The sequence below is a fragment of the Ambystoma mexicanum genome, chromosome 1p (genome assembly GCF_040938575.1).
Source record: "Ambystoma mexicanum isolate Mex_15411 chromosome 1p, UKY_AmexF1_1, whole genome shotgun sequence".
Lineage (NCBI taxonomy): Eukaryota > Metazoa > Chordata > Amphibia > Caudata > Ambystomatidae > Ambystoma > Ambystoma mexicanum.
Genome location: NC_090921.1, coordinates 810150115 through 810166437, shown reverse-complemented (window position 1 = coordinate 810166437; position 16323 = coordinate 810150115).

Sequence of the window (16323 nt, the reverse complement as noted above, 5' to 3'; positions counted from 1 at the left end):
AAATCCTGTTGCATATGGAGGAAAATGTATTGAACTGTTGTGGTTGTTTTCGGCAACCATGGAGTTCAAAGGACTCACAGGGAATGGGAAAAGAAGAGTAGAGGTGGTGGAGAAAGGTGAGCAGGTGGGGGATGTACGTTCATTTGCGAGGGTATTTGTTGGACATTTTTTAAGCAAGTAGAGAACCATAGTGTTAGCAGAAAGAGTAGAAAAGATGGATGAGGGGTTAGGAGGTTAGAGAATTGAGTTGAGCTATTTTTGGAGTGCCTAGGTTAAGACGATTGAGACTAAATGAGAGATTAAAGTCATGTTTGGCAGAGTCGAGGGCGGAGGAGTAGTTTTGGAGAGCAGTCATGTCGAGTTGGAGATCAGAGAAGTATCAAGATTTTTGCCAAGTGCAAACGTTTTTTCTCATTGTTGTTTTCAGGGTGCGTATGGTAGGTGTAATCCAAGACTGTGGATGGGGAGGGTTTAGAAGTGAATGTAGTAAGAGGGAAGTGGGAGGAGAAGGGGGCATTAAGAACAGCATTCAAGTTAGTGAAGGCTTTATGAGAGGATGAAAAAGTGAATTTTGCATTCAGGAGAGAGAGGGGTGTGGGTCAGAGAGGTAGATAGGGAATTTGGAGGAGGGAAACGTGTGCTTAGTAATGAACGCGGTAGATGGAGAGAGTAGGGTGGAAGTAGGAGTAGAGATTGATGCAAAGACGATGGAATGATCAGAGGGGGAAGGAGCGTTGGAGATATTAGAGGTGGCAAATTGAGAGGAGATGAGAATAAGATCAAGTGAGTTACCATTCGAATGGGTGGGCAAAGAGTGGACAGAAGAGGACAAGTGATTAAGAGAAGAGTGCTAAAACGGTGGATAGAGGAGTGGAGAGAGAGGGGAGGTTAAAGTCACCAGTGACAATAAGGTGATGTTGGGGAAGAAGAGAGTTAATTAGTTGGGAGTAGTGGTCAATAAATTGACCAGCGGGACTAGGTGGCTAATATAATATAATGATATAATATGAATGCCAGAGGGAGCAATGATTGTGGAGATAGTGTATTTGAAAGAGGGAGATCTAGTGGGACATAGGGGCTTAGGAGAGATATGAAGTTTGGAAGATACAAATAGCCCTACACCACCACCATTACCAGGTGGGCAGGGGGAGTGAAGGAGTAGGGAGGGTCATGAAGGGCAGCAAGTGTTGCAGAGTCTGAGGGAGGAATGCAGGTTTCTGTAAGGGTAATGAGGTCAAGAGCAAGGGAATGGGAAAGAAGGAAGTTGGCAGTAAAGGAAGTCTAATTACAGACAGACTGTGCATTCCAAAGAGCAATACAAAGAGAGGGAAATGTAGAAGCATACTGATGTTGAGTCTGTGAAGTAGGGAGACTCTGGAAAGTTAGGGTTAGAGGTTTTGTGAATAGAAAGAGTAGGTGAGTGAGAAGAGCGGTGTCATCAAGGAAAATAAATGAATGTGATAGGGAAAAAGTTTAAATGGTTCTGAGCAGAGAAGAATTAAGAGGGAGGTAGAAGATAAAGGAAGAGTTTGTAAGAGTAGTGCATGGTGAGGTAGGGTTGAGCAAAGACGTAATGGTACTCACAAGCAAGTAGCAGGACACAGCAAAAAGCCATAGCCTTAAAAGCGAAGTGGCAGGCAGCCTCAAGCAGATGGAATGAGTGCCTCTGGTGCTGTTGTGATGAGCTCTGTGTTGCTCTCAGCCCACTTGAATCCCCTTTTGGAGGTGGAAAGACCTTTCGGAGAACTTGACCAGAATCTGATTTCCTGTGCTGCACTCCAAAATTCAGCCTAACTGCAAAGATAACTTTATCAGCGAGCACTGCAGCTTAACTAATTTAAATCTGGACCACTTGTGGCTCAGCCCACATCCTGCTGAAAAGAACTGCGTTGACACATTTTCTCAATGTTATTGATTCACATGGACCTCCAATAAGCCCATTGAAACACTTGTGTATAGACGCGTTATAAATGCCATATCATATCATATCATATCATTATGTAAGCGGTCTTCCAGGCTCCAATTTAATTGGTAGGTTGAATGGACTTTACTTGGTGACTCGCACCTAGTAAAAACCAATACTTAATTGTTTCACAGATGCTTGTTGATGGGGTTAATAAAGTGTGCCAAATTTATATTTTCATTTGATTAATTCTTTCTTGGCAAAATTTCACTAACAAAACAAAGCAAATGTCTGGATTTGAGTACCACATCACTCATGGGTGGCCATTTCGTTGAACACTGTCACCTGAGCAATCTCTAATTAGCTACTCCTGGCTGGCACACACGAATAGCCAATTCCAATAATTGGCTACATGTTTTTACGTCTCAGACCACAGTCACTTGGTTATGCAAAGTATAAAAAAAAATAAAAGAATGTTGACACTGGTATGTGTTTCGGCCTATTATTCTGGGGTCAACTCAGGACACAAGATCATGGGGGTAATTCTGAGTTTGGAGGCAGCCATGGTGCTACTAGCACCATGGCTGCCTCCAAAGGCCGGTCCGGGTAGGCGGAATGGGGACTTACCGGGACATTCCGACCTATGGGGACCCGGTAAGTCCCCATGCCAAATACCATTCCCCATTCCCATTTGAGCCCCCATAGGGCTCAATGGGAATGGGGAAGGCGCTAATAACGGGCCCGCAAATAGCGGGCCCGTTATTTGCACCCTGGTCCCCTAACCGGACCCGCTAAGGACGTCTGTCTGACCAGACGTTTTCAGCGGGTCCCGCTAGTGATCCTCGGAATAGGGTGGTAAGGGGTTACCGGCACCTTACTGGTGCCGGTAACCCCTTACCGCCCACCTCGGAATGATCCCCCATGTTTGCCCCAACTTCATTCTACAAAATCAATGCTTCTGGGACCAGTCGGGAAGCACTTCTTTTTGTCATGTGCAGCTCCTACAGCCAATACATACAACAATCAGTCAAACCCTAATACTACATTTCATTCACCCTTAGGTATCGCATTTCACACAGGGATAACCAAAAGCACATGTCTTACTTGGGACCCTTCAATGTTGTCCCCTTTCTTGCATATAATGTAGTTTTGTTTTTCAATCTGACTTTTAGCCAGATACTTGAATGTGTGTATCTACAATGTTTGTCCTGAATCATTCATTGCTTACAGTTTTGCACTACCTTTTCTCGCTCCATCATCATCTTTACCTTTCAGATTGATTTCCCCACTTAGGTTAACTCTTCCATATCAAGGCTATCCATTATAGTGAAAGGTTCTAAACACTAAACCTGGGGACAGCGGCCCTGTGCTTATGGTTAAGTTGCTCAACCAAAAGGAAGAACACTTTGTGGGCGGCTTATAACTCCGCCCCTGCCCCTGGACAAATCCTCACGAAACTTTGCAAAAAGTATGTCTGTCAGATTGATTCTGCAAAGTCTGGTGATGTTTCATTAAGAGGGTGGAGGTTGTAGGGTGGTCCCAAAATGTGCTGTTGTTCCCATATGCGCAATGGAAAAAGAATTTTGCTCACTCGTACAGCCCAAACTGATGGACGCATTTTGCTCAGATTTGTGGCAGGAGCAGCGGCTTGGTCCCGAAAGCGTGCTTTTGTAAATTTGGTGTAAATCAGTCCAGTCGCTTTTTTTTTTTTTTTAAACAACCAAATAGTAGATCAAATAAATGTATGATATCTGTGTTCGGTCCACAGACTTAGTTCCCTGTTCGGTTTGCGGGCGGGCACCCGATTGGCCCAGAGGGTGGCGTGATGTCTGCGGACATCAGACGCACCCACTGTTTGGTTAATAAAAAACATGAGGCGCGTCCGATTTTTGGAAATGCCCACCATGTTTAACTCGCAGACAGTGGCCGGTGTCCACAAGCAGCGCAGTAAAAACATATTAAAAACACAACATTGCAGTTGTCAAACTTATCAAACAATCTCTGGGGAGGTGAGGGGTGATAAGGATGGGATGGGATATGGCCTTAAAAAGTCAATCAAATGCGTTTTTCTTCCCCAATGTCTGCAAACAGTCCGGGACAGTCCTGTGAGGTCCGTCAACATCTTAGATGTTCGGGGGCATCTATGCTTATTTGTGCATTACAGGGTTGGTGCAAAGCAGTTTCTGGATGGCTTACAACTTTGGCGCCACTCAATGAAACTGCATGAAATTCTGGAATTTCATTGTAGACCTGATTTTGAATGGTGTGGTACTGTTTTGTCAAGAGGGAACAACATTAGAAGGGGAGTACCAATAATATTATAAAGGCTTACAAATGTGGTGCCATTTGACGACTCTGCACACAAGTTTGCAAAATGATTTTAGATCTAAGTATAAATGCTTTTGCAAAGTTTGGTGGGATTTTGTCAGGGAAAAATTAGAGGGGGGTCTCAAAATTTTTAGATGGCTTATAAATTTGTTGCCAATTGACGAATGTGGACAAATGTTTTCAGAGAAAATATAGACCCAATCTTGAACGTTTGTGCAAAGTCTGAATGGATTTTGTCAAGTGGGGGCTAAGTTATATGACTATGTATGTATGTATTTTTTTGGCATTTTTTGAAGAAAAAAAAACATGGGCGTATTTCCGGCAAAGTTGTGTAAGGAGCATTGCCAATGACCTGAAAGCATGGTTTTATTTTTTGACAAGTGTCATAATGTAGGTACAAAAAATAGTGATATACCTTTGGTGACTGAGGTATAGTCTGTGGCCGTGGGCAGTGGCCCGATTGTCCGGGTCATGACATAAGGTCATGAACCAGACAATCTGGCTACTGGCCATGACCATGAGGCACGACCAATGGGGTTAAAGTGGCCATGACCACCAGGGATCGGCTATGCAATTAGGTTTTTTGAAATTGGGATAGGTTTGAAAGGGAAAAGAATGTGCTTGTGGGTGGAGGTTGAAGTGCTGGATGGGATTGCAGCAAATATGTACAAGCAAGAACTTGAAGGCATGGTTTTGGTTATGAATAGTGAGTGCACAACACAGTTATATAACTTTGGTGTCTGGGCAATGGCCCTGCCCATCAGCAAGGAGAAATGTGTACTGTAATTTGCTTATTGGGGCATATGGCATGGTGGAAGCAGTGTGTTTGAATGGGAAAAAATATTCTGCTTGCGGTTACAGCTTGAAGTGGTGGACTAGATTACAACAAACCTGCGCGACGAGCATTAGCAAGGACCTGCAGGCATGTTTTTGGAAATATGTCTTGGGTTTTATTTTTCGAAAGTGTAAGAATGCAAGTAGAAAAACTAGTGAAATACATTTGGTGTCTGGGTAGTGGGCCTGGCCCTCGGCAAACGCAAATGTGTACTTTGATTTGCTTATTTGGGAATGCAGCATGGCCAAAGCCTATGCCCATGGATTTGGAGACTGGCCATGGCTGCAAGCCATGAGCACTGGCCATTGGTTACATTATTATGATATAGTCCACACTGAACTATGACGCAGGGTGGGTGCTCTGAATAATAGGGGAGTGTTGGTTCAGTTGGGGACATGGTGGAGCCGTATGCCGTAGGCAATTGAATGATGATTTCCATCCACAGCATGCACTGCTGATAACAACAGAAATAAGTATGTGTTGCAAAAAATATGTTTCTTAAAGGAGCTTTATAGTTCTTTCATATATGCGAAAAGAGGAATTATTATTGACTTATATACAGAGATGTAACACCATGAAACATTTTCACTTATAAAAATATATTAAATTGACCGACAGAACTTTGTTACAGGGATGTTATGGTTAAGATGCATCCCACCCTTGGGACTCCTCTTCTCCAGTAGTTACCCAGTGGCGTCCCACCTTGGAATAACTTGGCATTTCCCTCCTGGGTTCTTGTGAGCACTTGCCCATCCGTACTTCCCCTTCTATTTATGCACTTCTCTCACTGCACAATGCATATATATCCAACCACTATATATATATGATATAGCATTTATAACGTGCCTATACACAAGTGTTTCAAGGTGCGACGTGGCAAGGGAGGGGAACAAAGGGAGGACGGACAACGATCCTAATAGGCCAGGTGTCATTCAGATCGCGCAAGTGCGTGGGAAGGGGGCATGGACAGTGCAGTACATTGCAAGATGATAACAATAAGTAAGTAGCAGCCAGCATGTGGCAAGTGCATGGATAAGTGCAGACAACAGGTGTCACGGGCAGGGAGAGGGACTGTAGGGATACAGAAACAGTCCCCAAGTGCGGGGGTTGCCAGGAGGGCAGTGCAGGTGTGAGACGCTGGCATGGGAGGGACCTGGTCCTGAGATCAGACGGAGTCCAGGTAGCCAGTGTAGTTCCAGTTACAGCTAGGAGGTCAGCAGAGGAGTGGAGGGGAAAAAGCAGAAGCAAAGACAAAGGTTTTGAGGTGCTTCTGGAACCGGAGATGGTTCTCCTCAAGTTTGAGGGAAGCAGGGAGGCTGTTCCAGAGTGAGGCACCAGCTGAGGAAAGAGATCTACCACCAACTCGTTGCTTGGAGAAGCAGCTGACCATGAGGGAGTTGGAGGCAGATGAGCGAAGAGCTCGAGAAGAAAGATATTTAGAAATTGAGAGTTGAAGGTACAGAGGCCCCAGAAGGCCTTGTGGACAATGCAGACACTTGGAGCCAGCACAGAGATTTCAGTCCTGGAGAGATACGATCCCTAGGCTTGAGGCCAAGGACAAGTCTCGCAGTCCTGTTCTGGATAAGTTGCAGAGAGTGGAGAATAGAAGAAGGCAGATTTAGAAAGAGGCTGTTGCAATAGTCCAGCCTAGAGAGAACCACGGCTCTGGAGAGAGTGAGCTTCTGGGGGAAGGAGAGGAAAGGAAGAATACCTCTCAAGAGGTGCAGCTGGTAGTGTGACTTCTTAGAGACGTCAGAGATGTGAGGAGAGAAGGAGAGTGTGGAGTCAAAGATGACACCGAGGTTTTTAGCCTTGCAGGTGGGAGCAGGAAGAGGGCTAAGAGAGGCCAGCCATAGAGCTACAGGGAAGGAGGGAGCGGGTGTGCCGATGAGGAGAATCTCAGTCTTACTGGCATTAAGGCAGAAGTCATTGGCGGCACACCACTCCTGGATAGCAGACAGACAGTCAGAGATGAGGAAGGGAGAGGTGGAGGACGAGGGCAGCCTGAAAATAAGCTGAGTGTCATCCGCATAGCACTGAAAGTTGGGGCAGAGAGCGGCAATGCAGTGGGCAAGGAGTGCCAGGTATTGGTTGAACAGCCAGGGAGAGAGGTTAGACCCCTGGGGGACACCACAGGTAGAGAAAAAGCTAGAGGAGAGGAAGGACCCAAGTTGGACCTGGGAGGGTCGGTCAGAGAGGAAAGAAGTCAGTCAAGCCAGAGCCTGACCAGTGATACCCAGGTTATCACGGAGGCGGTTGAGCAGGATGGCATGGTTGACAGTGTCAAAGGCAGAGGAGAGATCAAGCAAGATGAGGACACAGGGGGTGTTAGAGTCAAGGTTGACGAGCAGGTCTTCACAGATGTTCAGGAGAGCAGTTTCCATGCTTCTGATAGCTCTGAAGCCAGACTGATGATCATGAAGACAACCAAAAGATTCAGTGTGGTGAGTAAGCTGGGAGATGGCCAGTTTCTCCAGGAGTTTGCCCAGGAAGGGAGTGATGGAGATTGGGCAATAGTTGGCCGGGCATATATATGTTTTGTTTCTTTCTCACTGCTGATCTGAGCACACATTCTTGTTTACACTCATATTGTATCACCCAAGAGCCATTGTGCTCTGTCCTCATGTTCGTGCACCCTTTGTGCACATTTAACAACTCAAAATTCCCAAACAGCTCCTCCTGGGGTTCTCATTGTATACTCACTGGCTCGAGCACAAATCACAAATTGCTTGAATCCCTCAATGTTACATAGATTATTTACTCTTCCGTTTGTTTTTGCATCCTGACTAGGCCCTTCTGAACTTGGTGCCACTGTGTTCCATGGCACAATAGATGCTAACTCTGCCCTTGTATATATCAAGCATTATTGTCTGCTCTCTCTGGACTATTAATTTGTTAGTGTCGAGCTCCTGTCGCAGAGACTTGATGTGTCTCATACAGCAGTCTCCACTCGCACCATCCTCTACTGTGTAAACTGTCATTGACGCGATTCATTAAAGGAAAATAATTTTGCATTTGCAGTATATTAAATTAATATTAGCTTCTGACTACACTAATCAGAATGGTTGTGAAATCTTTTCCATTGCATCTGTTATGTTGCCAGCTGGTGCTGGCAGTCACCGATGCGTGACCAGATCGCTGCACTGTGCGCGTGGTTTGCAGGGGAGGCCTACACAGACAGAACTGGTCCAAACTCCCTTTATTTAACAACTGTGGCTTTCTGCCTCAAAACGTCACTTCTCTTTTAACACCCCCACCCTAGCCCCGCTTCCCACATAATGGTGTGGAGGCTACAACAGGACAACCTTCCCCCTTTTTAACTGAATAGTCACCGTGCTAGCCCATTTCTTCAATGAGTCTTACAGGTTTAGACTTAGCCCGGACAGGCCGGCCTCCCCTTGACTGCTCAGGACTGCAGCGGGGAGAGTTGCTCTGTACTTCCCTACCTTCGTCCTCCGAGGCTTCCTCATCCCCCATGTAGGAGTCCTCTGAATCCTCTCTGGACCAGACATCGTTAGGATCGTCCCAAGGTGCCTCCCAGGGAGTTAGCTCGCCTCAACACTCTTTGAAGTGCAACACATTCCGAGTGATTTCACATCCTTCCTTGTCTGCTGCGGTGATCGTGGTGCCCTTTATTCTTGTGATTGTGAGGGTCCTTGATGCAAACCTGGGATCTTCTTTCCTCCGTTGGGTCTGGCGTACTGCTACTGGATCACCCTCCTCGAAGTTACTCTCTCGAGCTCTCCTTCGCTCATCAGCTGCTCTTTTCATCTTGTGTTTCCCTCAGCATCTCTGGCTCGGATCTTGCAGCCCTCTGGAGTGGACCCTCCCTCTGGGGGCCCTTGCGGCAGCCGTGTCTGTAGTCTTTGGCTGAACAAGAGATCGGCTGGACATTTGCCAGTGGTTCTGTGAGATGTGTGGCGGTAGTCTCTTAGAAGCTGGTATAGCAGCTGTTCAAAAGGTTTGTGGGACAGGTGGGCAACTTGCAGCACTCTCTTGAGGTTCCCCATAAAGCATGCCATTGGCTTGAGGCCAGAGGAGTATAATTTTCCGGTGTATGAACCCCATATACTGTACAAAATTGGCAAAGTCCACATTGGTGAAATGCAGCCCATTATCAGACTTGATTACTTGCGGGACACCATAAGCCGTAAGTGTATGGTCCGAAGCCAGATTGAATGCTGCTGCCACTGTGGATGACACGATCTGCACCTCCGGATATCTCAAGGATTCTTCGATCACAACCAGGGCGTATGTGCCGTACGGAGAGGCCCAAAGAAGTCAACTGCCAGCTCTTCCCATAAACAACTGGCAGCGGTGACATCAGCAGGGGGTTCGGTCGCGGGGGCGGCGCTATCCCGCTCCAGATGGCACCATTTTTTTAAAGTGTTCTCCACTTGCTTGTCCAGCCCGGGGAACTAGGTCTTCTGCCGGAGCTGTTTTTTTTTTTTGGATACGACCCCTCTGTGTAAGCCAGGTCTATGACCTGTTGGTGCAACGATTTGGGCAGCACAATCTTGCACCCTTTCATGACAATCTGGCCTTCAGTGGTAGTGAGTTTGTCCTGTATTAGCACCAGGGCGCCAATGCCACCCTGCGATGGCTCAAGGTGCTAAGCCCTTTCTTTGATTTGTTTCACTTTGCCTTGATGAATGCACCGTAAGATGATTACTAACATTGGGCCGGCCGCCGACTATTGCTGGAGGGTCTTCCACACCACCGGGAATGGTTTAATTTGGTGCATAACGAATTGTAGATATGCATCTGAAATTGGGTGTCTGGGCTGTGGGGGTCCTTTCGGGTGGTGTGAAAGGTAGTCAGCTGGGTTTTTGTCCATTCCTGGCCTGTGCTGGATAGTGAATTTATAATCCTGAAGGCGCAGCCCCCATCTTTCAATTCATGGCGGCATTCGGGCTTGTGGATTCCCGTAGATGGTGAAGAGAGCTTGGTGATCCGTTATTACCGTGAAGTATTTCTCAAAGAGAAACAGGTGAAAATGTTTGCAGGCCCAGACAACCGACAGGCTCTCCTTTTCAGCCTGCAAGTATTTCTGCTCTGTGACTGTTCGGCTGTGGCTGGCATACGAGATGACTTTCATGATGTGTGAGAGACACACCTGGGTATAACTGAGGCATGGATTGCCCCATCGGGCAAACATAGGGCTCAATTAGAGTAGGAAGAGCGACATGGGGCAGATGTGAGCCATGGAAAACCGGCACAACAAGCAGCATGAAAATGTGTTTTGCATTGCCAATGCTGGCCTATCTTTGAGATAGACCTTGTGATATTCTTTTACCACAACTGGCATGAAAGGGGGGCAGCACATAGATTACATTCTTGAGACAGGTCACACGCAGCATGAAAGCATGTATTCCTGCGACAATGCTGGCATGTGTTATTGAGAAGGACTCATAATCTTCTTTTAGCACAAGCAACTAGAAATTGAATTTACAGTGGCAATGCTTCCATGGAGATGTGTACCAGCCCCTGCCTGCCACCATTGCCGGCCTCATGTGAGGCCAGGATCGCTAGCCGCATGAATGCCGCTCTGGTTCCCCAGGCAACCGGCAACAACAAGCTGGAGCCTGGGAAAATGCCCGCCAACTACACCGCCACAGCCTAGGCCTGCTATTGGATTCCTCTGCCTGCCAGCCCCTCCCCTCCTGCCTTAAAGGGAGCTGGAGGAGGCTGACAGGCAAAGCTGCCAGGAGAAGGCCAAGGGAAAAGGCCTTCCCCCCTCTCTGCAGCTCTCTATTGCTCAACGGTGCACAAAGGCGCCTGTCATCTGATGTGAGGTAAGAAAGCCACCCATTGTGAAAATGTCTTGCCTCCTGATTTGGATCCCCTTGGCAGAAAACATGCCACCCACTCCTCACGACTCCTCCCATGTGGTACCAGAATCACGCAACTCTGGTCCCGCTCCCGCAACACCCTCCCTCTCTCCTACTCACCATGCCCACGCGACCGCAATTGGAGGGTGGGATCCAGGTTCCCAATGTGATCGCACCGCTACCAAAACCAACGGCCACCAACGGTGGCCACCATTGCTGCTTTCCCCACGCGCCCTGCGCCTTCAGCTGCCCCCTGCATCGCGGCTGCAGCACCTCCCTTAACTTCCGGTCGTACGGCCTCAATACTCCCTCCAACGCCTACTACCTCTAAGATTCCTCTGAGGCTTCAAGACAGCCGTATCAGCCCCACTAACACTTGCATCAACCTCATTGAAGATACCAGTTTATCTGCATTGGTCTTCCGTGGCCTGACACTACCGACGAGCACTCGAGCATCTTTGCAGGCACCGCCTGAAGCACGCACGCCGATCCAGTCAGCTGAAGACAGTCCATTGCCCACACCTGCAACCATGTGTGTGCCACTCCGCTCAAACCCCCCTGCTAACTATGTTACCCACACCATGCATGTGCCATATGTGGTACCTTGCCCACTATCTGCTTGTGTTGATACTAAAATGCCATCCATGCCTGTGCCATATATGGTACCTTGCCCACTATCTGCCTGTATTGATACTGCAATGCCATCCTTGCCTGCGCCATTTGTCGTACCTTTGCCACCATCTGCCTGTGTTGATACTGAAACGGCAACCATGTCTGTGCCATTTGTTGTACCCCTGCGACCATCTGCCTGTATTGATACTGCAATGCCAACCATGTCTGCGCCATTTGTCGTACCTTTTCCACCATCTGCCTGTGTTGATACTGCAATGCCAACCATGCCTGTGCCATTTGATGTACCTTTGCCACCATCTGCCTGTTTTGATACTGAAACGTCAACGATGCCTGCGCCATTTGTTGTACCCCTGCCACCATCTGCCTGTCTTGATACTACAATGCCAACCATGCCTGCGCCATTTGTTGTACCTTTGCCACCATCTGCCTGTGTTGATACTGAAACGCCAACCATGCCTGCGCCATTTGTTGTACCCCTGCCACCATCTGCCTGTGATACTGCAATGCCAACCATGCCTGCGCCATTTGTTGTACCTTTGCCACCATCTGCCTGTGTTGATACTGAAACGCCAACCATGCCTGCGCCATTTGTTGTACCCCTGCCACCATCTGCCTGTGTTGATACTGCAATGCCAACCATGCCTGTGCCATTTGTTGTACCCTTGCCACTATCTACATCCACACCCCGTCCAACTCCCACTCTCATCTGTGCGCTGGTTAATGCACGTTCGGTTTCCGCCCATGCCCTCGATATAAACGACCTCATTATTAAGGACAACCTTGACCTCCTGATAATTACAGAAACTTGGCTTAATGAAGAATCGGGCACTACACTCACACTAGGCATCCCTACAGGGTACATGATATTTAGGAAAGACCGAACTCACCAAAGAGGTGGGGGCGTTGCCTTCGTCTCTAGGGAAGCATTTGATATTAGGGAAGACGAAGGGCAACATAGTAACAACTGTGACTACCTTTTTCTCAAAATCAACATCTCCCACAACTGCACCATCTCCATGCACATTGTATATCGACCCCCAGGGCCCATTGCCGACTTCCAGGAGATCCTCATCCTCTCCATGTCCGACAACATCAAAAAGACCTCCCAAGTCCTGCTCTTGGGCGACATGAATCTAGGCCTCAACGACCCTAAGGACTCCCATGCCTGTACCTTGAATAAAGCCCTCTCTACATTGGGCTTCTCTCAAACTATTCATGAACCAACCCACATTAAAGGGCGCACTCTGGACTGGATCAGTCAGCACAACTGTACTATCCAAATAACCGCCAAAACTCCAATCCCATGGTCTGACCACCACTACATTCAATTCAACCTCATTACCAAAAAAGGGCCCTCCAAGCAGGCTACCATTTGTCCTGAGGCTCTAGCGAGAAGTTCACATCAATTGACGGCAGAAAATATTGCACCCTTCCTAACGGTGCCTGCCCTGCAGGCTCCCTTCTCCAACAACCCCGAAATCCTAGCCAGTACCTTCAAACACATTGTCACCCAAGCTGTGGACGCTATTGCCACCCTTTCCCTAAAGAAAGCCAAAAAAGTCCAACATTCTAACGCGTGGTTCTCTAAGGAGCTGCTTGATCAGCGCTCCAAAAAAAGGTTGGCACTCTCCGCATGGAAAACGAACCCATCCAAAGTTACCAGAAGTGCCTTCAAAGACATTTCCAAAACATATAAAGCTAACATAATCCAGGCCAAAGCCTTATTGTTCGCCTCAAGGATCAATGATGCCATAACAGGGTCCAAAGAAATCTTCACCATTTTCAGAGAGTTGGAAAAACCATACACTCCCCCACCCCCACTCTCCTTAAGGATGAAAGTTGGTGTAATAGCATTCAGTCCGCTATGCTAGACAAACTGAATACTCTGCTAACTAAAATCCGGGGACATCAAAAAGCCCTCAGCCTCCTCATAACCAACCTGCACTGTAATGTGCCATCCTAAACCAAATCAAACCCCACCGCACCTTTTGACTTTAAAGACATGACTGAAACAGAAGTTATAACGTTGCTCAAATCCATCAAACCTTCCAATTGTAAGGGTGATGCCTGCCCGGCCCAACTTATCAAAGATTCGGCTAACATCCTTGCCCCTTTCCTAACTGCTTTCATTAACACCTCCTTCCAATCTGGCCACGTCCCTACTGGACTCAAGGAAGCCTGGGTATGCCCGCTTCTTAAAAAACCCTCCCTTGACCCAACAGTTCCAGGTAACTACAGGCCCATCACCACCGTCCCTTTCTTACAAAAAATTCTAGACAAAGCAGCCTACCTGCAAGTCCAAAAATTCTTGGAAGACAACCGTCTCCCCGGCCTGCACCAGTCTGGCTTCCGGCCACGACATGGCACTGAAACGGCCCTCTAGACCTAAAAAATAAAATGGACGATCTCAGAGACTGAGGCAAACCTGTGCTCCTTTTGCTCCTTGATTTATCTGCGGCCTTCAAATTGGTTGATCATAACACTCTCTACAGCCATCTCGCTTCTGCAGCCAACTTCTCCCACAAAGCATGTGCCTGGATCACATCCTTTCTTCAAGAAAGGGCCATGAAAGTCTTTTCTGATGCAGCTTGTGCCACTCCTAGCCACATCAAATGTGGAGTCCCTCAAGGCTCTTGCATTGCGCCCACTCTCTACAACCTCTTCACGAGGCATCTGTTCAGCATCCTCGATTCCCTGGGCATCTCGTACCCTAACTATGCGGATGACACACAGGTGATGATCACACTTACTGGCAACTACCAGGAAGATACGATTACTCTCCCCAACATATACTCTACTAACTAGTCCTGGATGGCTGATAATTGGTTATGCCTCAATAGTGAGAAAACTGAACTCCTATTAATCGGCTCACCCACTGCTTTGGGCAATCTCGACCAGCAGTACCTCTCCTTCACTATCAACAATATTCCCATCAAGGTGTCAGACAATGTCAAGACACTTGGAGTTTACCTAGACTCTGATCTGACCATGGACAGGCAGGTTAACGCCTTTGCCTCCTCATCGGCCTACTACTCTAAAGTTCTTAACGCTGCTAGACCTTTCTTATCTCGCCAGAACTGCCTTACCATCGCCAGGGCAATAATTTGATCTAGGCTGGATTATTGCAAGGCCCTCCTCGTGGGGACCTCTTGTAAAAACCTGTCCAAGCTCCAAATGGTCCAGAACAACGCCCTTAGGGCCGCCCCAGGAACATCAATGAAAGACCACATTTCGGAAGTGAGAAGGCAAGCCCACTGGCTTCCTGTCAAAGAGAGAATTGTTTTTAAAACTCTCGCCCTCACGCATAAATGCCTCCACGATCTTGCATCCCCCTACCTAGCCCAAAGAATCACTAAACATACATCCACCAGACCCTTGAGAAAAAGCTACTCTAACATGATACTTACCCCCAAGACAAGGAAAGACCGTGCCGGTGGCTCTAGCTTTCCCACTAAGGCCGCCTACCACTGGAATGCCCTTTCCACCCACCTAACAATGATAGAGTCCCACCAAGCATTCCGCAAAGCAGTTAAAACCAAGCTCTTCGTTTAAATTGTACAAGTCCACTATAAATGTTGTAATAAGGACTGCGATGCAAAATATACTACAAGTTCTGCTATGTAAAATTTCATGATGTATGTAACTGCTTACTTCACCTGTCATCAATGAAGTCACCTACTATCAATGTAACTGTACCTAAGAGACCACCTTGGTCACATGCCACCACTAATTCAAAATGTTTGCAAATCTCATGTAGCAGCACCTCGATGCCTCTGGGCTGTAAGTGCGCTATGCAAATGCAAATAAATAAATACATATATTGTTGAGAAAAGCCTTGTGATTTTCTTTGGGCATATGCAGGATGAGAATGTGTTTTACAGTGGCAATGCAGGCACACATTGTTGAGAGAGGACCTCGTGGTATTCCCATAAAAATGTTTGACGGTGACTGCCATTTATTGGAGTATTGCATATACCCTCCTACAGAACCAGTTGTAAATGATATGGCCTTTCCTCCCATTTTTCTGAAATATGTGCTGAAAAATGTATCATTTTGAACAATTATTCTAAAACATTTCTGTGTGGAAGAATTCCCTTCAAACTCTCATTTTGCTTTAGGCTCCTTTGGTGTGTTCATTCGCTCGAGACACTTTGAGGAAAACATTTGCGCTCCATCACTTTAAATATTCACCAGCAATTACTCAGCATCTAATTGACAATTGCTTATAAAACAAAAGCCTACAATTACAAATATGATGAACTCTGGTTATGTTTGAATGATCAAGTATAGACAAGCTGGAATTGCCATGGTATTGTATGATTAAAGTAGGTATCATGCATCATTTTATTTTTTGTAAATATGTAAAACACTAAATTATTCACCAGTGGCTTCCTGATTATCTGTAAACATGCAATCTATCCATTAAATTGACTCCTTTTGGGTAGCTCTGACCAGCCCCTTTCGAGTGAATCTTTGCCACTCTGAGCAGAAGTTAAAAAGTAACAAGAATAGAGTGGTGATTTGAAGCCCAACAATGTTCAGCAACATCTTGTCTGAAAGTAAACAGGGCCACAATGTATCGCTGCACTACACAATAGAAAATATGACAGGATACGAAATATCTATTGCGGTCTGTCTCTCTCGCTCTCTCTCACCCACACAGACATGGGAACACATGGGCACATGTGTGCATGAGCATAGGCTTCCCGCACCTGCAGTGGGTGAATCATTCATGCAAGCAAAGTCTGTGCCAATCACCACACTCAATGTGCATAGGCCAAGTACATGCACAA